The 26,059-nt window shown below is 43.2% G+C and overlaps 1 protein-coding gene and 1 long non-coding RNA gene across 6 annotated transcripts in view; one reads left to right on the top strand and one right to left on the bottom strand.

Annotated features, from left to right (window-relative positions):
* Window positions 1-26,059, bottom strand: part of LOC134226671 (myb-like protein Q) — a 571,978-nt gene that overhangs the window by 363,945 nt on the left and 181,974 nt on the right. The window lies entirely within an intron of this gene.
* LOC134223797 (uncharacterized) lies at window positions 7,586-25,869 on the top strand. The gene is made up of 3 exons (XR_009982722.1): window positions 7,586-7,687; window positions 7,788-8,295; window positions 25,166-25,869. It is a non-coding gene; the product is annotated as an uncharacterized LOC134223797 (long non-coding RNA).

Below are 26,059 nucleotides of genomic sequence, written 5' to 3'. Positions count from 1 at the left end.
GAGATAGTTTGGCGCACAAAACTCAACGTTTTAAAAAGCAGCAATAAACAACGCGTCGGCAAAGTGCAACACAAACACAAACACGTGTCGTATGAATCACGAATTGTTTATTTATTTATTTATTCGGACTAAGGCCGAAGTGGCCTGTGCGGTATATAAGAGTCTTCTCCATTCGGCTCGATCCAAGGCTACACGTCGCCAACCACGCAGTCTACGAAGGGTCCGCAAGTCATCTTCCACCTGATCGATCCACTTTGCCCGCTGCGCACCTCGCCTTCTTGTGCCCGTCGGATCGTTGTCGAGAACCATTTTCATCGGGTTACTGTCCAAAATTCTGGCTACGTGCCCGGCCCACCGCAGTCGTTCGATTATATCTGTGTGAACGATGGATGGTTCTCCCAACAGCTGATGCAACTCGTGGTTCATTCGCCTCCTCCACGTACCGTCCGCCATCTGCTCCCCACCATAGATGGTACGCAGCACTTTCCTTTCGAAAACTCCAAGTGCGCGTTGGTCCTCCACGAGCATCGTCCAGGTCTCGTGTCCGTAGAGGCTACCGGTCTAATGAGCGTTTTGTAGATTGTCAGTTTGGTACGGCGGCGAACTCTATTTGATCGGAGCGTCTTGCGAAGTCCAAAGTATGTACGATTTCCAGCCACTATGCGTCTTCGAATTTCTCTGCTGGTATCATTTTCGGCAGTCACCAGTGAGCCCAAGTACACAAATTCTTCTACCACCTCGATTTCGTCACCACCGATGCAAACTCGCGGTGGGTGGCTCACATTGTCTTCTCTTGAACCTCTTTCTATCATGTACTTCGTATTCGACGGGTTGATGACTAGTCCGATCCGCTAGGTTTCCCTCTTCAGTCTGATGTAGGCTTCCTCCATCTTCTCAAAGTTACGTGCCATAATACCTATGTTGTCGGCGAAGCCAAATAGCTGGACGGACTTATTGTACCACTCGTGTTAATCCCTGCTCTTCGTATTACCCCTTCCAAAGTGATGTTGAATAGCAGACACGAAAGAACACCCGATCCATCGTCGCTTTGATCAACCGTGTCAGTTTATACGGAAATCTGTGTTCGTGCATTAGCTGCCATAGCTGGTCCCGATCGATTGTATCATATGCGGCTTTGAAGTCGATGAATAGATGATGTGTGGGCACGTTGTATTCGCGGCATTTCTGCAGTACTTTGCGAATGGCGAACACCTGGTCCGTGGTGGACCGTTCGCCCATAAAACCCGCCTGGTACTGTCCCACGAACTCCCTTGCAATTGGTGCTAGTCGACGGCATAAAATTTGGGAGAGTACCTTGTAGGCGGCGTTCAGCAATGTGATTAAATAGCTCTCCTGGTAGTTGGTCAACTCCAGGGGCTTTGTTGTCCTTCAGCCGGCCAATCTCCTCCTGGATTTCCTGAAGATCCGGAGCCGGTAGAATTATATCCTGCGCGCGTTCCCCCAGGTCCATCACCATACCGCCATCTTCGTCTGCTACATCGCCATTCAGGTGCTCTTCGTAGTGCTGCCGCCACCTTTGGATCACCTCACGCTCGTTCGTAAGAAGGTTCCCGTTTATGTTCCCGGTTTAACTTCTCATAGAACTTTCGTGTGTTATTAGCGCGGTACAGTTGCTCCGTCTCTTCACGGTCTCGACCTTCCTGCTGGCGCTTTTTCCTCCGGAAAATCGAGTGTTGTCTGTTCCGCGCCTGTTTATATCGTGCTTCGTTCGCCCTCGTCCGGTGTTGCAGCAATCTCGCCCATGCTGCATTCTTCTCTTCTACTAACTGCTCACATTCGCCGTCATACCAGTCGTTTCTCTGATCCGGGGGCACCGTGCCAAGTGCAGCGGTTGCGGTACTACCAAAATGGCGGATCGAATATCTCTCCAGCCATCCTCACGAGTGCCACTTCCAGCTGCTGCGCATAGTCTTGGGCTAGTCTATCGTCTTGTAGCCGCCCAATGTTAAGCCGCGGCGTCCGACTTCGACGCGTGTTGTACACCGTCGAGAGTTTGAGCGCAGGCATACTGCAACGAGGTAGTGGTCGGATTCAATATTCGCACTGCGGTGCGTGCGGACGTTCATGATGTCGGAGAAGAATTTACCGTCGATTAGAACGTGGTCGATTTGGTTTTCCGTTTCTTGGTTAGGTGATCTCCATGTGGCCTTGTGGATATTTTTGCGGGGAAAGAAGGTGCTTTGGACTACCATTCCGCGGGAGGCTGCGAAGTTTATGCATCGTTGGCCGTTGTCATTCGATACGGTGTGCAGACTATCCGGTCCAATGACCGGTCTATACATTTCCTCCCTTCCTACCTGTGCGTTCATGTCACCGATGACGATTTTGACGTCCCGCAGTGGGCATCCATCGTATGTCTGCTCCAGCTGTGCGTAGAACGCTTCTTTCTCGTCGACTGGTGTCCCTTCGTGTGGGCAGTGCACGTTGATGATGCTATAGTTGAAGAAACGGCCTTTAATCCTCATCTTGCACATCCTTGCGTTGCTTGGCTGCCAAACAATCACGCGTTGGCGCATCTTACCCAGCACTATGAAGCCGGTTCCCAGCTCGTTGATGGTGCCACAGCTTTGGTAGAAGGTAGCCGCTCGATGCCCGCTTTTCCACACTTTCTGTCCTGTCCAGCAAATCTCCTGCAGCGCCACGACGTCGAAGTTGCGGGGATGTAATTCATCGTAGATCATCCTGTCGCAACCTGCGAAACCTAGCGACTTGCAGTTCCATGTTCCAAGCTTCCAATCGTGATCCTTTAATCGTCGCCTAGGTCTTTGCCGATTATATCGAGTCGCATTATCTCTTATTATTATTATTATTTATTCAGACTAAGGCCGAAGTGGCCTGTGCGGTATATAAGAGTCTTCTCCATTCGGCTCGGTCCATGGCTACACGTCGCCAACCACGCAGTCTACGGAGGGTCCGCAAGTCATCTTCCACCTGATCGATCCACCTTGCCCGCTGCGCACCTCGCCTTCTTGTGCCCGTCGGATCGTTGTCGAGAACCATTTTCACCGGGTTACTGTCCGACATTCTGGCTACGTGCCCGGCCCATCGCAGTCGTCCGATTTTCGCGGTGTGAACGATGGATGGTTCTCCCAACAGCTGATGCAATTCGTGGTTCATTCGCCTCCTCCACGTACCGTCCGCCATCTGCACCCCACCATAGATAGTACGCAGCACTTTCCTTTCGAAAACTCCAAGTGCGCGTTGGTCCTCCACGAGCATCGTCCAGGTCTCGTGTCCGTAGAGGACTACCGGTCTAATTAGCGTTTTGTAGATTGTCAGTTTGGTACGGCGGCGAACTCTATTCGATCGGAGCGTCTTGCGGAGTCCAAAGTACGTACGATTTCCAGCCACTATGCGTCTCCGAATTTCTCTGCTGGTATCATTTTCGGCAGTCACCAGTGAGCCCAAGTACACAAATTCTTCTACCACCTCGATTTCGTCACCACCGATGCAAACTCGCGTCTTCTCTTGAACCTCTTCCTATCATGTACTTCGTCTTCGACGTGTTGATGACTAGTCCGATCCGCTTGGCTTCCCTCTTCAGTCTGATGTAGGCTTCCTCCATCTTCTCAAAGTTACGTGCCATAATATCTATGTCGTCGGCGAAACCAAATAGCTGGACGGACTTATTGAAAATTGTACCACTCGTGTTAATCCCTGCTCTTCGTATTACACCTTCCAAAGCGATGTTGAATAGCAAACACGAAATACCATCACCTTGCCGTAACCCTCTGCGGGTTTCGAAGGGACTCGAGAATGCCCCTGAAACTCGAACTACGCACATCACCCGATCCATCGTCGCTTTGATCAACCGTGTCAGTTTATCCGGAAAACCGTGTTCGTGCATTAGCTGCCATAGCTGGTCCCGATCGATTGTATCATATGCGGCTTTGAAGTCGATGAATAGATGATGTGTGGGCACGTTGTATTCGCGACATTTCTGCAGTACTTGGCGAATGGCAAACACCTGGTCCGTGGTGGAGTGTTCGCCCATAAAACCCGCCTGGTACTGCCCCACGAACTCCCTTGCAGTTGGTGCTAGTCGACGGCATAAAATTTGGGAGAGTACCTTGTAGGCGGCGTTCAGCAATGTGATTGCGCGGTAGTTGCTACAATCCAGCTTATCGCCCTTTTTGTAGATGGGACACAGGACACCATCCATCCACTCCTGCGGCAAAACTTCCTCCTCCCAAATCTTGGTAATGACCCAGTGCAGCGCTCTAGCCAGTGCCTCACCACCGTGTTTAAATAGCTCTCCTGGTATTTAGTCAACACCAGGGACTTTGTTGTTCTTCAGCCGGGCAATCGCCTCCTGGCTTTCCTGGAGATCCGGAGCCGGTAAAATTAAGTCCTGCGCGCGTTCTCCCAGGTTCATTACCATACCGCCATCTTAGGTGTTCTTTGCAGTGCTGCCGCCACCTTTGGATCACCTCACGCTCGTTCGTAAGAAGGTTCCCGTTTATGTCCTTACACATATCAGGCTGTGGCACGTGGCCCTTACGTGAACGGTTTAACTTCTCATAGAACTTTCGTGTGTTATTAGCGCGGTACAGTTGCTCCGTTTCTTCACGGTCTCGATCTTCCTGCTGGCGCTTTTTCCTCCGGAAAACCGAGTTTTGTCTGTTCCGCGCCTGTTTATATCGTGCCTCGTTCGCCCTCGTGCGGTGTTGCAGCAATCTCGCCCATGCTGCATTCTTCTCTTCCACTAACTGCTCACATTCGCCGTCATACCAGTCGTTTCTCTGATCCGGGGGCACCGTGCCAAGTGCAGCGGTTGCGGTGCTACCAATGGCGGATCGAATATCTCTCCAGCCATCTTCAAGAGATGCTGCGCCTAGCTGCTCTTCCGTTGGAAGTGCCACTTCCAGCTGCTGCGCGTATTCTTGGGCTAGTCTACCGTCTTGTAGCCGCCCAATGTTAAGCCGCGGCGTCCGACTTCGACGCGTGTTGTACACCGTCGAGAGTTTTGAGCGCAGGCACACTGCAACGAGGTAGTGGTCGGATTCAATATTCGCACTGCGGTAAGTGCGGACGTTCGTGATGTCGGAGAAGAATTTACCGTCGATTAGAACGTGGTCGATTTGGTTTTCCGTTTCTTGGTTAGGTGATCTCCATGTGGCCTTGTGGATATTTTGGCGGGGAAAGAAGGTGCTTCGGACTACCATTCCGCGGGAGGCTGCGAAGTTTATGCATCGTTGGCCGTTGTCATTCGATACGGTGTGCAGACTATCCGGTCCGATGACCGGTCTATACATTTCTTCCCTTCCTACCTGTGCGTTCATGTCGCCGATGACGATTTTAACGTCCCGCAGTGGGCATCCATCGTATGTCTGCTCCAGCTGTGCGTAGAACGCTTCTTTCTCGTCGTCGGGTCTCCCTTCGTGTGAGCAGTGCACGTTGATGATGCTATAGTTGAAGAAACGGCATTTAATCCTCAGCTTGCACATCCTTGCGTTGACTGGCTGCCACCCATTCACGCGTTGGCGCATATTACCCAGCACTATGAAGCCGGTTCCCAGCTCTTGATGATGCCACAGCTTTGGTAGAAGGTAGCCGCTCGATGCCCGCTTTTCCACACTTTCTGTCCTGTCCAGCAAATCTCCTGCAGCGCCACGACATCGAAGTTGCGGGGATTTAATACAACGTAGATCATCCTGTCGCAACCTGCAAATCCTAGTGACTTACAGTTCCATGTTCCAAGCTTCCAATCGTGATCCTTTATTCGTCGCCTAGGTCTTTGCCGATTATATCGAGTTGCATTATCTCTTATATTGTTCGTAATGTTTGGTTTTCCAGGCGGCTTATTGGGCCTGCGCAAACCTCCTGTCTCGTCGGAGGGCCGTTGTGTCAGGGCTGTTTAGCGTCCCACCTTGGGCTTGTGCGCTTTGGGCGGCATACGGTCGCTTTGGTGGGAATCACGAATTGTACCAGGTGTATAAAGGGCTGGATATTATTAAGCTTATACAAAACGGCAGACTACGGTGGGCTGGTCACGTTGTTCGTATGCCGGAAGAACGTCAAGCGAAGATAATATTTAGTAGAGACAGTGGCGTAGCCACGGGGTGGTTTTGGGTATAACCCCCCCTCCCAGAGACAAAATTTTTGGAAGAAATTTTTTCTTCGAAGAAAAAAATGTTCAGAAAACCCCTCCAGACCAATTTTCTGGCTACGCCACTGAGTAGAGAACCCGGAAGAGGCCGCAGGCTTCGTGGAAGGCCGCGTAGCGTACACGATGGCTTTTTGCAGTTGAAGAGGACCTGAGGGCGCTCAATGTTCAGAGCGACTGGAAGCGATTGGCCCAGGATCGAGTCCAGTGGAGAAGGATACTCCATTCGGCGTAGGTTCATCGAAGAGCTGTAGCCCATCAAGTATCAAGTAAGTAACAGACGCCAGGTTTAATTCTCAGCAGCAACCAACCTGACATCCACCACCGATGCTGATGGTACTCCGTTTTATCCATGATTCAAATCAATCGCGAGTCAAATCTCAACAGAATGACGGCCCAGGGAATCGTTCATGATTCAAATCACGATTTGCATTATTGCAGTCGAGTCAAATACGAGACACTGAAGACGACCTTACTGTTGAGGTCAAAATACGTATCTGTCAAGGTACAATCAAGTGGTGGAATTAAATGGAAAAGTACAAACTCGTCTTATGACAAGTAAATATAAGTGCTTTTTGTACTTACACGAACTACAACGTGTAACACGAACTACTTCACGTACGAGACACTGAAGACGGCCTTACTGTTGAGGTCGAAATACGTATCTGTCAAGATACAATTAAGTGGTGGAATTCAATGGGATTGTACAAACTCGTCTTATGACAAGTGGAGACATTCCACTAAAAAGCTCAAAATAATTTTCTTAACTTATATTTAATTAACATTAACACCAATTATCAATGAAGAGCGTACAAATGTATACCAGTTGAGCCTTATCCGTGTTTCACTGTAAATGTGAATTACTTTTTGTCTCTTAATTTGGGAAACGTTTTAGATTGCCAGCATCCGTTATTTTCTACTAGTTCTTATTTATGTCAATATCCCAAGTTATTTATTTGAGAGTGTTCTATGCTTGCCAAATGTTGAAATCTAGACCAACATTTGAAAAGGGCGTAACAGCCAAAATTTATTCCTTCTGATTCTTTGTCCACGTATATAGCTATATATGTAGACGAGGAATCAGAAGGAATAAATTTTGGCTGTTACGCCCTTTTCAAATGTTGGACTAGAAATATCTTCAAAGTTACAAATCGCAGTTGATGTTTTCCATTAGAAGGGACAAGATTTTATCCATATTTTTGTAACAAGTAACAGCTAACATTATTTTGATACGTCCAAGATTGTGTTTTCATATGAATGCTGAGACATACGCAACAAAAAATAAAAACAATGATTAATTTAGCCTAATCACAAAACAAGCGGGGATGGTGATGAAATTCGTCCCACCATGAAAACAAATACCACGCTAAAAGATAAGGCAACACGCTCATAAACCGTTATCAGCGTTGTAAACAAAGTGTAGCGCTCGAAGAATGAATCGAAATGAAAGCGAAAAAGCTCGCTCGTACCACACCGTGCGCACGGTTTACCTCCCGTTAAATGAAGTAAGTTGGTAATCAGCTGGCATTTGCTGTGTTTTGATAGGTTCGCGACTCTTCGGTTAGTATCGATCAAGTAACCACATACTAAGGCGGGACGTCCTACAGTTGGTCTCTTTGTCAGATGTGTAATAATTAATTTTTGCTCAACTTTCATGCAGTGTTGTGTTTTCGCTTCTAATTCCATGAGCCACCTGGATGTTTGGATTTCCGATTCACAGTCACAACCGGTAAATGAGCCCGTGCTCCCCAATAAGGAAGTATGAAGTTACCAGTGCGCTACTGAGTACCCTCCAGAACGTCAGCCGACCCCATTGATCCCGTTTGTTGTTCATTGATCGCCAATCAATCGATCGTCGACAGCGTAATTCAATTATTCACCCATATTCGGTTAACTAATGACCCGCTATCGACGACGCCGCCGATTTCGACGAATTTGGCTCCAGTTACAGCAATCGGTAGAGGAGGTATACGGTAACTGGGGACCGGTGTGTTAGTCAGACGGGGACTACACAGAGACGGAAGGTAATAAGCAAGCAGCTTGTGTTTGTTGCCGGTTACGAGTCAACGGATATCCACCTATTGCTGCCTCACCATCATGGGTGAAGTGATGAAATCTTGTTGCTACTGTTGCTGCACCTGCTACCAGTCTGGAGTTTGCTGTGCAAGGTATATATTTAGCTGTTAAGGTTTATTAACTATAACCTTTATAAGATGTTGGAGTCAATATGACCCAAAAAGGATCTCGTTATTGGTAAACCGATCGCTCTAAAGTTTCTTGACTTTAAATATTTAATGGAAATAATGCTTTCGACAATACAATATTATTAAAGAAATTTTCTTCCTCCACGAATTGCTTAAAGTGGATAATTGGGAATATTTGAAGAACTAGACTTGATAAAACATAGAACGATTTCTAAGAAGTGACATTATATAAAGGAACGGTTTGGCACTTCATCCCATAGCTCCCATTTCCATCCCATCAAAAACAAAGCAATGAAAAGATAGGGGAATCCGCCAAATGTTGAACGGCTAATTTTGTCGCCTATTGTTGAACTCCCATAAGAAATGCACGTGCGTTCAACATTAGGCGAAGAAATTAGCCGTTCAACATTTGGCGAATTACCCTATTTGATTTGTTTTTTAATTTTTGCGATTTTTCTCAGCAGTGAACACGCATGTTAGCAAAATTGGTGCCTTATTTCTCTGTTTTGCAATGAGATGAATATCTAAAATTTAGCAGAGGTATCGTACTTGAATAAGATATCATACACGATAGTTTTCCTTATCTCCTATATTTTGTTATATCTAGCTTAACTGGTTTTCTCATGTAGACTAACAACAATCTCAACAATCTTCAGTAATGGGGCATGCTTGCCTTTATCAAAAACTGGCCTTTTCAAGGAACTACCGGACGAACCAAATGAAAAGCGTAGGCAGCAGGCACAACAGGCACACTAGATAGTGGGCCTAGCGACGATGAACAGTCGCCTGCTCTATGGCCAGGAGGTAACCTCATTTGAATCAACAATTTGACGCCACGGTTTGGGCCGCATCTTTCCATCGTCTCCACGCTCGCTAAGTCGTGTTGCGACCAGGTGCCCATCTCGCTCGCTGTGCTCCATGCCGTCTCGTACCTACGGGATCGGAAGCGAACACCATCTTTGCAGGGTCCAGCATTCTTGCAACATGCCCTGCCCATCGTACCCTTCCGGCTTTAGCTACCTTATGGATACTGGGTTCGTCGTAGAGCTGGGCGAGCTCGTGGTTCATTCTTCGCCGCCACACACCGTCTTCTTGCACAACCGCCAAAGATGGTCCTAAGCACCCGTCTCTCGAATACTCTGAGTGCTTGCAAGTCCTCCTCGAGCATTGTTCATGTTTCATGTCCGTAGAGGACTACCCAAGCAGCACAAATTGTTTCACTACTGAACATTTCACTGTGTTGCAACTATTCGGAAAGAAACAATCTTTGTGTATGTGCCATCAAACATAACTCTCTTGCAATCTAAAAAGCGCAAGAGGTGGAGCCTACGGAAACATCCTTCGATTGCAGTAAAATTGCAATAATGTTGCAAAATACTACAGCGGAAAAAAATAAAATAAAAATATAAAACTGGGATTTGATTTATGGATCTTGAGATTGACAGTCCTTCACTCTACCACAGCACCATTCAACACTTCGAATGGACTGGATGTTGACTCGCCATAAAAACCATACGATTATGAAGTTTTGTACTCGAGTTTCCTGTTACTTGATTGCACCATCACAGAAAAAAATTGTGAGTTGTCAAAACGTTGAACGATGCTAAATTAAACATGAAAACACACTCAACTTATCTGCAACTTAATTTAAACAAACAATTAAATTTTGAAAGACGCATTGAAGTAACATGGTAAGAAATATGCAACTTAATGATTTTGTTTCGTGTTTGCAACATGAAGTGCAGTATTCTTTGTTTGTTTGTTTCCAAATGTCAAACAAGTACTGCATTGCAATTTTAATGAAACATTGATCACAACTCGAACGTTTTTGACATCTAGATGCAACTTTTTCGTGCTTTGATGTTTTTCCAATGCCTTTAATGAAACTGAATAGAAACAAGGTGCTTTTAGGAAGATGTTGCGTGTGCTACTTGGGTACCGGTCAGCGTCTTGTACATGTCACATTTGGTGGTGAAACTATTTTGACCGCAGTTTCTTCTGGAGCCCGTAGTAGGCCTGACTTCCAATGATGATGCAACCTCGTTTTTCACGACTAACATTGTTTTCAGCCGTTAGCAAGGACCCAAGGTAGACGAATTCCTCGACCACCTCGAAGGTATCCCCGTCTATCGTAACACTGCTTTCTAGACGGGCCCTGACGCGTTCTGTTCCGCCCACAAGCATGCACTTTGTCTTTGACGCATTCACCACCAGTCCAACTTTTGTTGCTTCACGTTTCAGGCGGGTGTACAGTTTTGCCACCTTTGCAAATGTTTGGCCGACAATGTCCATGTCATCCGCAAAACAAATAAATTGATTGGATCTGTTGAAAATCGTACCCCGGCTGTTACACCCGGCTCTCCGCATGACAAATTCCAGCGCAATGTTGAACAACAGGCACGAAAGTCCATCACTTTGTCTTAGTCCCAGGCGCGATTTGAACGAACTGGAGTGTTCGCCCGAAATCTTCATACAGTTTTGCACACCATCCACCGTTGCTTTGATCAGTCTGGTAAGCTTCCCAGTAAAACTGTTCTCGTCCATAATTGTCCATAGCTCTACGCGTTCTATACTGTAGTATGCCGCCTTGAAATTAATGAACATATGGTGCGTTGGGACCTGGTATTCACGGAATTTTCGAAGGATTTGCCGTACAGTAAAGATCTGGTCCGTTGTCGAGCGGCCGTCAACGAAGCCGGCTTGATAACTTCCCATGAACTCATTCACTAATGGTGACAGACGTCGGAAGATGATCTGGGATATCACTTTGTAGGCGGCATTAAGGATGGTGATCGCTCGAAAGTTCTCACACTTTATCTTGTCGCCTTTCTTGTAAATGGGGCGACTGCTGTTCAGTTTCCCAGATTCTGACTATCAGTTTGTGCAGGCAAGTGCCCAGCTTTTCCGGGCCCATCTTGATGAGCTCAGTCTTTAGCTGTTAGATGGCATCATTAACTTCCCTCAAGGTGGGGGCTGGTTGGCTTCCATCGTCCGCTGAACTGACGTAGTCATCTCCTCCGTTGCCTTGACTTTCACTGCTGTACTCTCAGCGCCATTCAAACGTTCTTCGTAGTGCTGCTTCCACATTTCGTTCATCACACTTTCGTCCGTCAAGATGCTCCCATCCTTATCCCTGCACATTTCGGCTCGCGGCACGAAGCCTTTGCGGGATGCGTTGAGCTTCTGATAGAACTTGCATGTTTCTTGAGAACGGCACAGCTGTTCCATCTCATCGCACTCCGCTTCTTCCAGGAGGCGTTTCTTCTCCTGGAAAAGGCAGGTCTGCTGTCTCCGATTCTGTCTATAACGTTCCACGTTCTGCCGGGTACCTTGCTGCAGCGCGACTGCCCGCGCTGCGTCCTCCTCCTCCAGAATCCGTCTGCACTCTTCGTCGAACCAATCGTTCAGAGCTAACCTCCTCTTCGACTGGCCTTCTACTTCAGCAGAAGCAGGTTGTGTCGACGTTGGTATCACCCCGTTCCGACATAGGGTCCTCACAGCCATTTGTTGCAAGGCTGTTTCTTTTGCCGCTGTGACCTCAGAAGAGCACAGGATCCCTCTCCTCGAGGCTGACCGGATCCTAAGGAACGTGACCGGGTCCACTGGCATGGAGCAAAAAGCTGGCTAATGCCTCATGCCAGTATCGACACACCATCACCACCAGATTCAAGAGAGGAGACAACCTGGAACAGTTAAGGAGATCAGTCCTAGAACTAATAGCAACACGGTTCCGCAACCATGAGGTCCGATATACCAGCGGTTCTCAACGTTGAAGAGGTACCTGAGACAAAAATACATAATGGCGGATATTGTATTGAGCTTAAAAAAAATGATGGAAAAATCCTCGGTTTTTAATCTCAATGAATAATTTAAAGTGACAACTTCTAAAAGGAACTACTGTCCGACGGGGCTTGTTTTGGTACTTTGACAGTTCCTTTTAACATAATTACAGGCTGTTCGGCCACATTGAGAGTTGACGTAAAGTCAATGTCAACTTCTCTCCACGAACAGCCTAGATAGCCGTGTGGTGTCGGCAGCTGGTTATCTGGCTAAGAATAACATTACGGATTGCCTGTTCCAGTGGTAAAAGTCCATCATACAGGTGACCCCTAATTCTCGGTGTGATGCGGCTTTATGCTTACCGTGCCTACGAATGAATTGTTAGGGGGGTCTAATAAGAACCTAACCGCAAACGGAGCCTGTGAAGCACCAGGGCCCCCTTCACAGTATTTTAGCCCTCGCTGCGCTAACCGGAGATATGGCGTAGTTGACTCTTTACTTCTCCGAGATAATCGGCTACTCTTATTCAACCTCATGGTGAGGTTAAATAAGAGTAGAGTTATGAATATGTGTTTTAATTAGTTTTCATCAAATTGTCACCTATATGGATTCGCATTATGCGTTTTTTACAATGTGCTTTGTGTATGTTACCTATATGGATTCGCATTATGCGTTTTTTCACAGTGTACTCTGTGTTTCGTTCTTGACGTTCGGCTTCAGCTACTCTTGTTTAATCTCAACTTGAGGTTGAATAAGGGTGGGATTATGAATGTTTTTTACTTAGTTTTTCAACAAATTTTCACCTATATGGATTCACATTATGCGTTTTTTACAATGTACTTTGTGTTTGTCACCTATATGGATTCGTATTTTTTCGTCGTTTTTCAAAGTGTAATCTGTGTTTCGTCTTTGATGTTTGACTTCAGCTACTCTTGTTTAATCTCACCTTGAGGTTAAATAAGGGTGGGGCTATGAAAATGTTTTTTTTAGTTGTTTTTCAACAAATTGTTACCTATATGGATTCGCATTATGCGGTTTTTTACAATGTACTTTGTGTATGTTACCTTTATGGATTCGCATTATGCGTTTTTCACAGTGTACTGTGTGTCTCGTCCTTGACGTTCGTCTTTGGCTACTCTTGTTCAATCTCAACGTGAGGTTAAATAAGAGTGGGGTTATGGATATGTATTTTACTTAGTTTTCAACAAATTGTCACCTATATGGATTCGCATTATGCGTTTTTTACAATGTACTTTGTGTATGTTACCTATATGGATTCGCATTATGCGTTTTTCACAGTGTACTCTGTGTCTAGTCCTTGACGTTCGGCTTCGGCTACTCTTGTTTAATCTCAACGTGAGGTTAAATAAGAGTGGGGTTATGGATATGTGTTTTACTTAGTTTTCAACAAATTGTCACCTATATGGATTCGCATTATGCATTTTATACAATGTACTTTGTGTATGTTACCTATATGGATTCACATTATTCGTTTTTTCACAGTGTACTCTGTGTTTCGTTCTTGACGTTCGGGTTCGGCTACTCTTGTTCAATCTCAACGTGAGGTTCAATAAGAATGGGATTATGAATATGTGTTTTTATTTAGTTTTCAACAAATTGCCACCTATATGGATTCGCATTATGCGATTTTTACAATGTTTGTAAATTGTCTTTGTGATTGTCACCTATATGGATTCGCATTATGCGTTCTTCACAGTGCACTCTGTGTTTCGTTTTGACGTTCGTCCATTGTTACGTCCTCTGTGTTTTTGTGACACCTCTCTTTAGTCCCTAGCTGAATGCGTGTGAGTCTACATAATTGGCTTTCCTATAAATAGTTCCATTCTCCTTTCCAACTTCACTTCCTCTTCCTTTCCCTTTTCACTTCCTTTTCCGTCAGGTAAATGATGAGAAAGGCCAGTGAAGGCGATGGCACAAATCTCCCAAATTGAGGGGAACGTGCCTCCTGAGCCGACGTTCTGATACCTGATACCTGTATTGAACTTCAAAAAAAAAAATATGAAAAAAAACTTGGTTTTCATTCCTAATGAATAATTCAAAGTGACAACTTCTAAAAGAAACTACCGTCCGACGGGGCTTGTTTTGGTACTTTGAGAGTTCCTTTCAACATAATAACAAAGTGGAGCACAACTTTGATTTTCTTCGAAATTGTAACTTTGTCATCCACAACACATTTTGGCACATAGATGATGTTTGAAATTCGTGAACTAAACATGAATGATCAATTTGTCTGTTCTAGAGTTTAAAAATATCAAATTGTGACAACTTTCAAACCACAGCTGGATTCAGAAACAATGTGAAATGGAAAATGAGGTCCGTTCAACATCTAATGAGACATCTAAACATAAGATCAGCGTAATATAAATCAAATAGATCTCTTCTCAAGGTGCGTATTAAACTGTTCACAGTTGTGGTCCAGTGATTTGGTCTGTTTTCAAACATTCAGTCTAATAATAGCTGTGCACAATTTTAAAATATTTTCCGTAGTTTTTAATGCGTAGAAATGGATTTAAAAAATAGTGGCTCTTATGCACCTTTATCAATTACGCATGTTTATTTATAACAAATTACAAAAATAAAAAAATAAATAAATAACCGAAGAATGTTTGTCGTATTTCAGAAGACTTTTACATGTACTTAGCCCGAGCAAGTCGATGAACGAAACGAGAGCAATGTGATGTAAGGCTCTGCTGTTGAGATTATATAAATCAAAACTTAATGTCAATTATTATTAAATAAAACTTGATATCGAAATATGTTTTCCATATGCATTCTTCAGTTATCAAATTTTCCTGTCGATTATCTAAGATAATTTACGAAGCTACAGAGCAACCTGCAAACAAACAGTTTTACAATATGCTCTCATTTTTGCTGTATCAACCGTTAATTCTTATAAAACGAGATTTTTAACTTTGCTCGGGAAGTGTTCGTATTTCAATGTCCCACGGTTAAACACGAGCGTGCTTCAGAGTCCCAAATGCTATCTCGCTTGTGCTGTGAACATCAAACCAGAGTTTTTCAACAATGCTGTATTTTTTTGAAACTTTATTAAAGTGATTTCAAATATTCTCAAGTTCATCACCTAAAAACAGTGTTGTACAAAATATAATATTAAGAGCCAATTGCCGAGGTTCACCAAAAATTGTAAGATTTGAGTAGTAGAAAGTATTTGCGACGAACACTAATAAAATTATTTTGTAGCTTAGAGCTTACCAATCACAAATAAGATTTGCTTATGAGATTTTGGGGAAATCATCCGTACAAAAGTTATACGACGATTTAAACATTTTTCTCATATGAATTGCCATAATAAATAAATTGACTTTCAATTGACTTTTTAATCTCAACCAAGTGACCTGGAATATTATTGGAATTTGAATCATATCACTCAGAATTAGGGTGACCATATGAAATTTCCCCAAAGGAGGACAGGTTCTTCAAAACGTGTCGAAAAGGAGGACATTTGGTTGGAAAAGGAGGACATGAGAAAGAAAATACCAAACACAAAACTTCCTGTATTTGATATTTAATTGACTGATTTTTTGGGATGTCGAGTCAAATACGACATGCAAGCTTTTTCTCGAACTTATTAAAACTAAAAAAAATGAGAGAACGAACTCACCATCTCCATAGTAAATTTCAATTTAACAAGCTTCAACCTATTTTAATAATGGTGGACAAATGTTTGATATATCAATAAACTGACATTTAAGGCAGCATTGCACACAATTTTAGCAAGAAAAACTGACATTTGTTAAATTTTTATGACTTAGCCGAAACGATAAGCAATAGACAAATGATGGAATATTACTTAAGACACCTTGTAGACCTGCGGAGATTATTTTTTGAATTCCAATAAGTTCATGGTATACGAATGGATTTAGACACGGCTCACAAAGTTAAATGTATGTCCACAAGGCTTTCAACAGTTGTTTGTAGAAATTCAATAATGTTTTCAGAGTGGTTACAACTACTGAGTGGGTGTTTTACTTACACAATGAGCTTCCGAATACAGCTCACCTTGAAAGGAGAATGGGCATTTAACTTTGATTCACTTTTAAATTACATTGTCATTTTTATTCCAAAATATCCTTCAAGTGTTTTAAAACATTATTTTGACATATTCTAATTCATTCATCTAATGTTTGTTATTTTCATTGATTTAATCAAAAACTAGATGGAAATGTTCCAAGTTGGAAAGCAATTAAACGCAAAGCAATAACAAGAAAAAACTCTTCGGAAATTAATGTCTAGCATTGTTAATTGTTTCCTCAAAACATACAAAAAGGAGGACATTTCAGGGCAAAAGGAGGACATCCGATTTTTATCGAAAAAGGAGGACATGTCCTCCTTTAGGATACCATATCGTCACCCTACTCAGAATCATCTTCACAGTATTACAATTTCAGATGCCCACTAAAAAACCCAGGAATTCTTAAATAAAAAGGCAACAAAAACACAAAACTTCTACCCTGGGAAACCGAAAGCCACCTTTGTGCCTACAAAGCACAAAAATCAGAAGAAAATGAATTATTCGTCGTTAGTACAGTTGCATAGAAGCCTTATTCTTTGGGTGTTCCACTCTCACATATTAAAATCACGAAAAGTTCGTCAGCAACAAAATTTCAATACCTCCTGAATCAAAATAACTAAACAACCGCGGACAGATGTTGAAGCAAGGGATCGAAATACGTACATTTTTTTTGAGTTAAATGTTAAATAAAAAAATGTGAACCGTGAGTTTTCTGGTGCATTTGGTCGTAACTTAAGAATTACGCAACAATTCCGGCTATAGTTTGAATTTCCAGAAAAAAGCCTTGAGGGATACCACTCATCAAACAGGATAAGAACCGCTGCGATATACGGATGGTTCCGTCTCCAGCCGAGGTGTCGGTTTTGGAGTTTCCGGATCCACACCCGGCCGATAAGCCGATCGTCGGCTTCACCGACTCTGCAAGTGTTGTCGACGCCCTCCGAGTGAGCATCCTAAGCACCCGTGGATCAAAGGAATCCTTGCCTGCATGATACCCGGTACCACGTTCGCTTGGATCCCTGGCCATTGTGGCGTCAGGGGGGACACCACTGCTGACTTGCTTGCTGGTACTGGACACCTAGGGCTACGTTACGACTAACTTCGTCCGACGTGAAAAACTGGACAAAGAATGTCGTTGGTCAGGACTGGGCTTTGCTTTGGAACTCCAGGAACTCAATCTTGCTGAGTTAAAAAAAATAATAATAATAAAAGGCTCCGAACCGGACACACTCTGCTATACTCTGGTTTACGAGGTGAACACGCTCCCCGGCATCGCAGAGTTGGCTTCCTACTAAACTAAGCGCTCAGGCACACTCTGCGCTTATGAAGTGGGAACCTATAAGAGAATGGATAATCGTTGCCAGATTTAGAACACGGGTCCGAAACCTTGCTATAATCCAATGTTATGCGCCAACCGATGCTGCCGATCTGCAAGACAAAGAGAACTTCTACAGTCAACTCAATGCCGTCGTAGATAGAATTCCGAAGGGTGATATCAAGATCTGTTTGGGCGACTTCAATGCGAACATCGAATCCGACAACTCGAACCATGAGCGCATTATGGGACGCCATGGTCTCGGAGAAATGAGCGAAAACGGAGAGCTGTTCGCAGAATTTTGTGGTAATAACGACATGGTGATCGGGGGATCGCTCTTCCCTCATCGACCGGTTCACAAGGTCACGTGGGTCGTGGAAACGGAGCCTTCTTGATGTACGAAATAAACGTAGTGCCGATATCGCGTCTGATCATCACCTTCTCATCGGCGAAATACGCCTGCGCATTGCGCGGATTCGTCGGCAGGAGGAAAGAGTTGGACGACGATTCAACACACGCCGACTGGAAGATGCCACGGTGAAACGGTCCTTCGTTGAAGAACTGGAGACGCGTGCTGCAGATATTCCATCAAGAATGCCTTCATCACCACCAGCGAGAACAATCTGGGCGAACTACGCACCCAGAGAAAACAATAGATCACCGATGAGAACTGGAGGAAGATAGAGGAGCGAAGAGAAGCCAAAGCCGCGAAAGAGCGATCGAAAACCAGAGGAGACAAAGTCTTAGCCCGTCAACGATACGCGGCTCTTGAGAAGGAAGTGAAACGCTCATGTCGACGGGACAAGCGAGCGTGGGCAGACTCTCTGGCCGACGAAGGAGAGAAAGCCGCCGCAACCGGGGACATTCGCCTCCTCTACGATATCTCACGACGCTTAAACGGGGCGAAGATGAATGCAACGATGCCTGTGAAAGACGCGAATGATCAGTTATTGACCGACCCAACTGACTAGCTGAAACGCTGGTTCGAGCACTTCGAACAACTTTTTCAAGTGCCAGTCAGGCCATCATCACCTCGGCATGATCTGCCCAGGATCCGACGTAGAACACGCGTCAATACCGAAGCTCCATCACTGCTAGAGATTCAAACAGCCATCCAAAGCATGAAATCGAATAAAGCCACAGGGGTCGACCACATATCAGCCGAGATGCTCAAAGCTGACCCCATGACATCCGCTCAACTACTGCATCGTTTATTTCGTAATATCTGGGACACCGCAACTTTCCCGGTCGACTGGACACAAGGTATCTTAGTGAAGGTGCCCAAAAAGGGTGACCTGACTGTATGCGATAACTGGCGAGGCATTATGTTGCTGTGTACCGTTCTCAAAGTTCTGTGCAAAATTATCCTAGCCCGGATTCAGGAGAAGATCGATGCGACTCTCCGGTGGCAGCAAGCCGGATTCCGTGCCGGAAGATCCTGTGTGGACCATATTGTCACGCTCCGCATCATTCTGGAGCAGGTCAACGAATTCCAAGAGTCCCTTTACTTGGTATTCATTGACTACGAAAAAGCTTTCGACCGTCTCAATCACGAGAATATGTGGGGCGCCCTGAGACGCAAGGGGGTTCCTGAGAAAATCATCGGCCCCATCGAAGCACAGTACGAGGCCTTTTCGTGTAGAGTGCTGCACAATGGGGTCCTGTCCGACCCTATCCGGGTCGTAGCTGGTGTGAGGCAAAGAAATATCTGGAAAAACAGGCAGATAAATAAACGCACCAAAATACGAATTTTCAACTCTAACGTGAAATCTGTGCTGTTATACGCTAGCGAAACATGGTGTGTATCAGTGGAGAACACTCAACGGCTGCAGGTGTTCATTAACAGATGCCTGCGGTATATAATTCGGGCCTGGTGGCCTCACAATTGAATCTCAAACAACGAGCTCCATCGTCGTTATCACCAGAGGCCGATAGCAACAGAAATTCGGGATCGGAAGTGGGGCTGGGTCGGCCACACTCTACGTAGGGGCGGAAACGAAATCTGTAAACAAGCATTAGACTGGAACCCAGCGGGACATCGCAGCAGAGGCAGACCCAGAGGCTCATGGCGGCGAAGCCTCAATAAAGAAATAAAAGAAGTCGACCGAAATCTAACCTGCCAACAGGTTAAAGCGATAGCCGGGCAACGCTCAGGATGGAGATCTTTCATGTCGGCCCTTTGCACCACCGGAGGTGTACAGGATCCATAAGTAAGTAAGTAAGAACCGGACACACTAAGGTTTTCCACAATTTCGGCGGAGGCCCATTTCGGTCCCATTGCGATATCTGTGACGTAGTCAATAGGGTTGTACACTTCGTCTGCCGTTGTCCCAAACACGGCCATCCCAGGGCTATACGGCATCCTGGTCAGTATAAGGGACGCATTTGCTGACGACGAAGCTGCGACCGAAGCTCTCATCTGCTTCATGAAGGACACATGATCATATTTCGAAATTTAGTTTCCTTCTCGGGCCCTCGAACACCTTGTTTCGGGGATAAGTCCTATTGCCATAGGCGAATAATCCTTCTAAGGATATAAGTAACCCCCCTTCCCTCCCCTCCAGTCATACACTCCAACAGATATGCTTCCATATCGTCGATGTGTTTTCGAATCCTTTGGAATAAGAATGACTGAAAAATTCCGCTCGAACAAACCAAACTCCTTCTGACTTTTGGAATTCTGAAAATCGCCTATCTTACCCTAATTGGTGATCTGATCCTTTCATAAAAGAAAATTCGAATGATCCAAAAGGATTTTCTGTCGGCATCTGAATTATGGCTGGTAAACCTTATAATTACTGGCATGTTTGAACTAAATCCAGTCTTTTCCAGATTCTTTACCACCGGAGAACAGCGCATCTTTAAACCATAAGAAACAGCAGATGAAACGATTGTACCCCGTTTGGCATAAAGTCATTTGGCATAATGTCGTTTGGCATAATGGCCGTTTGGCATAACGGCCGTTTGGCATAATGGTCGTTTGGCATAAGGTCATTTGGCATAATTTTTGTTTGAGCTGTGTAATGGATAAGAAAGATTTGTTGAGCCATTCAGTTACGTAGTTTCCTTCATATGGGCATTACAAGATAATTGGGAACGGAATTGTACGGCGTGACAAATTAGGAATAAATATTAGACCTCTTCATGTTTTCAAAAAGTATCAAAAATTCAACCGGTCAGACCAGAATCACAATTCTTATGCTAAAATAAGCCTCCTGTCAAATTTTCAGCTAATTTCGAGGTGGCTCAAGTCAATTTAGTGTTTTTGGGCTATTTTCAATTTTGGAAAAATCCAACAAAAGATATAAACGTTGGAAACTATCGCAACAACCTCAAAACGGGAGCTTTTGGTGTGCTCTACCAGTCTTGTGAACATTGCGATTCGTTCCGTTCACGTTTTGTCCAAATTATTATTCCTCTTTTTTCCCTGAAAATTTGAGTAATATAATTGTCGATGTGCGATTCACCGTTAAATTCTTAAAAATCAGAAGCTGAACATTTGTCACAAATTTGCACGTTAGGATTTCTTCAAACAAATTGTTCGAACAAAACATAAATCAAATCATATGATATTTGATGCTTACAACAAACGACTTCCAAATGTTGTTAAATTCACCATGTGTCTGCATGTTTTTAACATTGAGTGCATCGTAGTAACAAGTGAAATCGAAGCTTCTTTGTTTGAACAACTTGTTTGAAGAAACCTCAGCGTGCAAATTTATGACAAATGTTCAGCTTCTGATTTTTAAGAATTTAACGGTAGATAACACATTGGCAATTATATTCCTCAAATTTCCAGGGAAAAAAGAGGAATAATAATATAAAAAAAATAGCGATCATTTGTCTTGAATTCAAGAATTTTGTAGAACAACGACTTTTGGGGGAAACACTTTTTTATGCACTTAATAGCTTGAAAATCACTTTTTCATGGACAAAACGTGAACGGAACGAATCGCAATGTTCACAAGACTTGTAGAGCACACCAAAAGCTTCCGTATAGAAGTTGTTGCGATAGTTTTCGTCGTTTATATCTCTTGTTAGATTTTTTTCAAAATTTAAAATGGCCCAAAAACACTAAATTGACTTGAGCCACCTCGAAATTTTATCCGAATTAGTTGAAAATTTGACAGGAGACTTATTCTAGCATAAGAATTGTGATTCTGGGCTGACCGGTTGAATTTTGGATACTTTTTGAAAACATGAAGAGATCTAATAAATATGCTTCCTGTCAAAACGGAAATGTTGACGCACCTACCAGCAAGATAGATCAGCATTAAATTAAATTGACATTGAATTATTTTCATGTAAGGGCAAGCCAGAAAACTTGACCATTTCTTCCTTTTATGAGCAAACGGTTTCTAAGGAAGGATCATATCTCCCCTTGTATTGTACCGAACGAACCAAATGCTTGAATTGAAAGAAGGAGTCATACCCTCTCTGGCTTCTGCTGGACAAATGCATCTTTTCAAAGAAGGGATCATTATTTCCTTTTCCTTAAGCCGAGCAAATACCTCAATTGAAGGAAGAAATCATATCATGTCTTGCCGTCTGCCGAGCAAATGCAACTTCTGAAAGAAGCGAAATATCTTCCCGTGTCTTAAACCAAACAAATTGAAAGAAGGAACCATTTCGACTCTATGACACTACCAATATATCCATTACCCCAAAGGCCACTACCACGAACACCATTACCCCGAATGAGTGCCTACCCCGAATGCCATCACCCCGAGTGGGACACTACCCCGAATGAGCAAGTATCCCCAGTAGTCCTGATTTCAAGTTTACAGTTTATCTCAGTGAAAAAAATTTATACAATAGAAATTTATTTATAACTCATGTATAACTGTGACAAGAAGGGCATGACGACAAGACCCTAGAATGAGAAAATCTCTTCTGTTCGTCGTTTATGTTTGTTCCTCCTATGACAAGGAACAGGCATAGCTTCGTTATACCTTGCAAACGCGATCATTTAAAGGATGTGCTATCTATTCTATTCGGCTCATACCGGGCAAACGCGTTTTATAATAGAAAGCATTTTCAACTCTATTCTGTTCAGAGCAAATGCGTTCATTAAAAGAAGGCATCATCAAATGCGTTCATTAAAAGAACGCATTATCAACTATGTCTCATATCGGGCAAATGCATTCATTTTTACAAGGCATTATTATCTCTGTTCGCATTAATCCGACAAAAGCGTTTATTTAAAGAAGGCATTACCAATTCTGATCGCCTTATATCTGTCAAATGTGTTCATCTAAAGAAGGCATTATCAACTCTGTTTGCCTTAAACCGGGCCAACGCATTCATTTAAAGAAGGTGTTATCGCTTATGTTCGCTCTATACAGGGCACATGCGCCATTTTACAATTCATCGGTATCTGTGGGTGTTAAAAATAGTAATAGTAGAAAACTACAGATACGAAATGTATTCGGGCTACTGGATTTTCGGGGTAACGGATCTCAGGAGTCGGAGTAGTGTCCCATTCGGGGTACTGTCCCATTCGGGGTAGTGGCCTTCGGGTAATGGCATTCGGGGTACAGGGGTGGAGCCACAATTTCCTCTCTTGACTTCTGCCGGGCGAATGCATTTTCTGAATGAAGGGATCATATATTCCTTTGCCGAACAAACGCCTGAATTGAATAAAGGAACTATGTCGTATTTTACCTTTTGCCGAGCAAATGCATCCTCTGAATGAAGGAATCTCATCTTCCCTTGCCTCTAACCGAGTAAATACTTGAATTGAAAGAAGAAACCACATCATTTTTGCCTTCTACTGGACCTTCTGCCATCCTTTGAAAGATGAGATCATATCTTCCCTCGCATTTAACCGAGCAAATGCCTGATTTGGAAGAAGGAAGCATATCGTATTTCGCCATCTGCCGGGCAAATGTATCCTTTGAAAAATGGAACCATATCTTCTCTGATTTAACTGTCGGGAAGATGCATCCTTTGAAAGAAGGGATCATATCCTTCTTTGCCGTAAACCGAGCAAATACCCTTATTAAACAAATGAATAAAATCTTCCCTTGCCTTCGCCAAGAAAATGTATCCTTTGGGAGAAGGCAAGTTATATCTTCCCTTTCCTAGAACTGAATATTGCATACATTGTGAATAGAAACCATACATATTCTCCCTTGTGTTATGCCTGACAAATGCATTATTTGAAAAAAGAAGCATATACTTTTTAGACTAATGAACGACAAAGTATGCTTTTAAAAAGATGAATATATGTCATGCAAAAATAACTTCATTTGGTTTTTATTGCCTTTTTTTGTGTAAAGTTGTTTTTGCTCTTGAGCACTTACAATTTTGCTTTTTGACTTTCCGTATTTTGTAGTTTGTTTTAATAAACGACGATCTTGTTGCTGACCCAGAGGTAAAAAGATTTCAAGTGAAATAGGCAGATTTTATTACCAAAGTATATAGAATCTAAACTTTAATTCGAAAAAATCAATTTAAAATATCTCTCTTATAATGTTAAAGTGACAATCATTATAAATAATTGAAATATTATGCGTAAGATTCGAAAATGATGATTACACAACTATTATGCCAAATGACCATTATGTCAAACGGCCATTATGCCAAACGGCCGTTATGCCAAACGACATTATGCCAAACGACCTTTATGCCAAACGGCCTTATGCCAAACGGCGTTATGCCAAACGACTTTATGCCAAATGACCTACCACCGATGAAACAGCAACAGGTACCAGCAGCAGTAGGAGTGAGGTTACGGGAGCAATGACTTCTGGACCAACAGAGGGGCTTTCGGAGCTACAACACACTGATCTTAACCTAAAGCCCCGTCATCATACCACGTTTCACGTCTTTTGTGTTTTGAGTAGTTTCTTTTAAATTTATTTTTTCTGCAACCACCAAGAAAATTTTAAAGTGTTAATGTTAAGTTACAATTAATCGGTGAAGCCCTTTGTTGGCTCGCAAGGCAGGCCTAGACACCTAGCAGTTTTTTTTACAAAGTTCATCACTTTCTAAGAGATAGTGATTAGTCCCAAATCAAACGGATAAATGCGATACTACTTTCATACAATAGCCCAGGCTTGAATCACCTACGAATTTGTGCGAATTGCTTAATGCTATTGCTATTGTTATACTATGCTATGCTAATGCTATTAAGCTGCTGCAGTAACAATTTATGTAAAGTGTATCAATAGGTTTTTAACATATATAATTATCAAATTATCAGCCAAATCCAAATTTGAATTTAAAATCAATGTTTGACTTTTGAGTAGATCGGGATCCATAGATTTCCGGGGATACGTGGCATTGTTTATCCCGGAAAAGAAAATGTGCAGGGAAACGGACTCTCTAGTTCAAAACAGTGAAACTCATGAAAAATCAACCTTATTCGTTTCATTATATGAAATAGATATTTAGATAGTATACATATAGGTATTTACACTGACTCTCATTTATCTTTTTGATGGTTAACGTAACTGAAGGGTGGGGCGTGATTGGTGTTACACCAACTTTCCAATTAATAAAAACCATATAGAAACATTTTGCGTTTTGCACCCATCCCAGTAAGTCTTATTTGAACAAGCTTTCGACTCGTTCTTAACTCCTCTTGAAAACCGATCCTAAACCGTTAATTGCGCTCCCGAACCCAACTACCGCTAATCGCATTCAGCATTCTTCCTTTCCATCTGATTCTTTCGTTCCAGTCTGTGCTGCGTCGTACTACCGATAATCGGCCTACTTTCGATAATGGCCGGCATTGTCGTTGCCATAATACTCGCCTTCTCCGTCGGACATCACAGCTCGAGCAGCGAATACACAATCAGCCGGATGGTGACGGTGCTGAGCAATTTGTCATTGGTGACGATGACCAACTCCACCGCCGTCGGCGGTGATGGGACTGGACTCTAAAGCAGCGACTAGTCAGTCCAAATTGTATGTTTTGAGAGTTTATCTTATGATTAATATTTATTGTGTTAGGTGTAGATTTATGTGCGTTAAGTTGTTTGTCTCTAAGCTGGATTCGTATTTAAATCAGTATCAACTGAAAGGTTAAATGTCAGCGCGTTAATTGATTGTGAATCACACATATAGCATCCTGGATTTAAGCTATTTGAGAAATTGGACTTCTGTTCTTCGCATGTCATTTATCGCATAATTTTAACATGTAAGTCTTCCGAAAGCCTTGGAACCAGTCAACTTGAACTTGTATTATTGTATTAAAATGTTTTCTTAGGTTAAATCAATTGAATTCCATAATGATATTTATGAGTTGGCACTCCATTGCATTGTGAGCTTTGGCTTCGGTAATTTTAAAAAGTTATCTTTTAAATAAAAAAAAAATCACTTTGAGAAATTGTTTTCAGTATCAAGTTTATAGATTCACATATATTTAATAGGACATTTTATAAATATAGAGTAAGACGGCTTTTGCAGGTTTTGTTCTATTATCGGCATGGGGTTTTGTCGACCAAATTTTATGAAATTTGGGCCAATATTATTTGATATACAAAGAATGTTTAGGCCAAATTTGAGCCTAGTCAGTCATAAAAACCCCCCTGCCAATAATAGAACAAAACCTGCCAAAGCCGTCATTCCCC

Source organism: Armigeres subalbatus, chromosome 3, assembly GCF_024139115.2.
Source record: "Armigeres subalbatus isolate Guangzhou_Male chromosome 3, GZ_Asu_2, whole genome shotgun sequence".
NCBI lineage: Eukaryota > Metazoa > Arthropoda > Insecta > Diptera > Culicidae > Armigeres > Armigeres subalbatus.
This window is presented reverse-complemented; position numbering and strand designations above follow the sequence as displayed.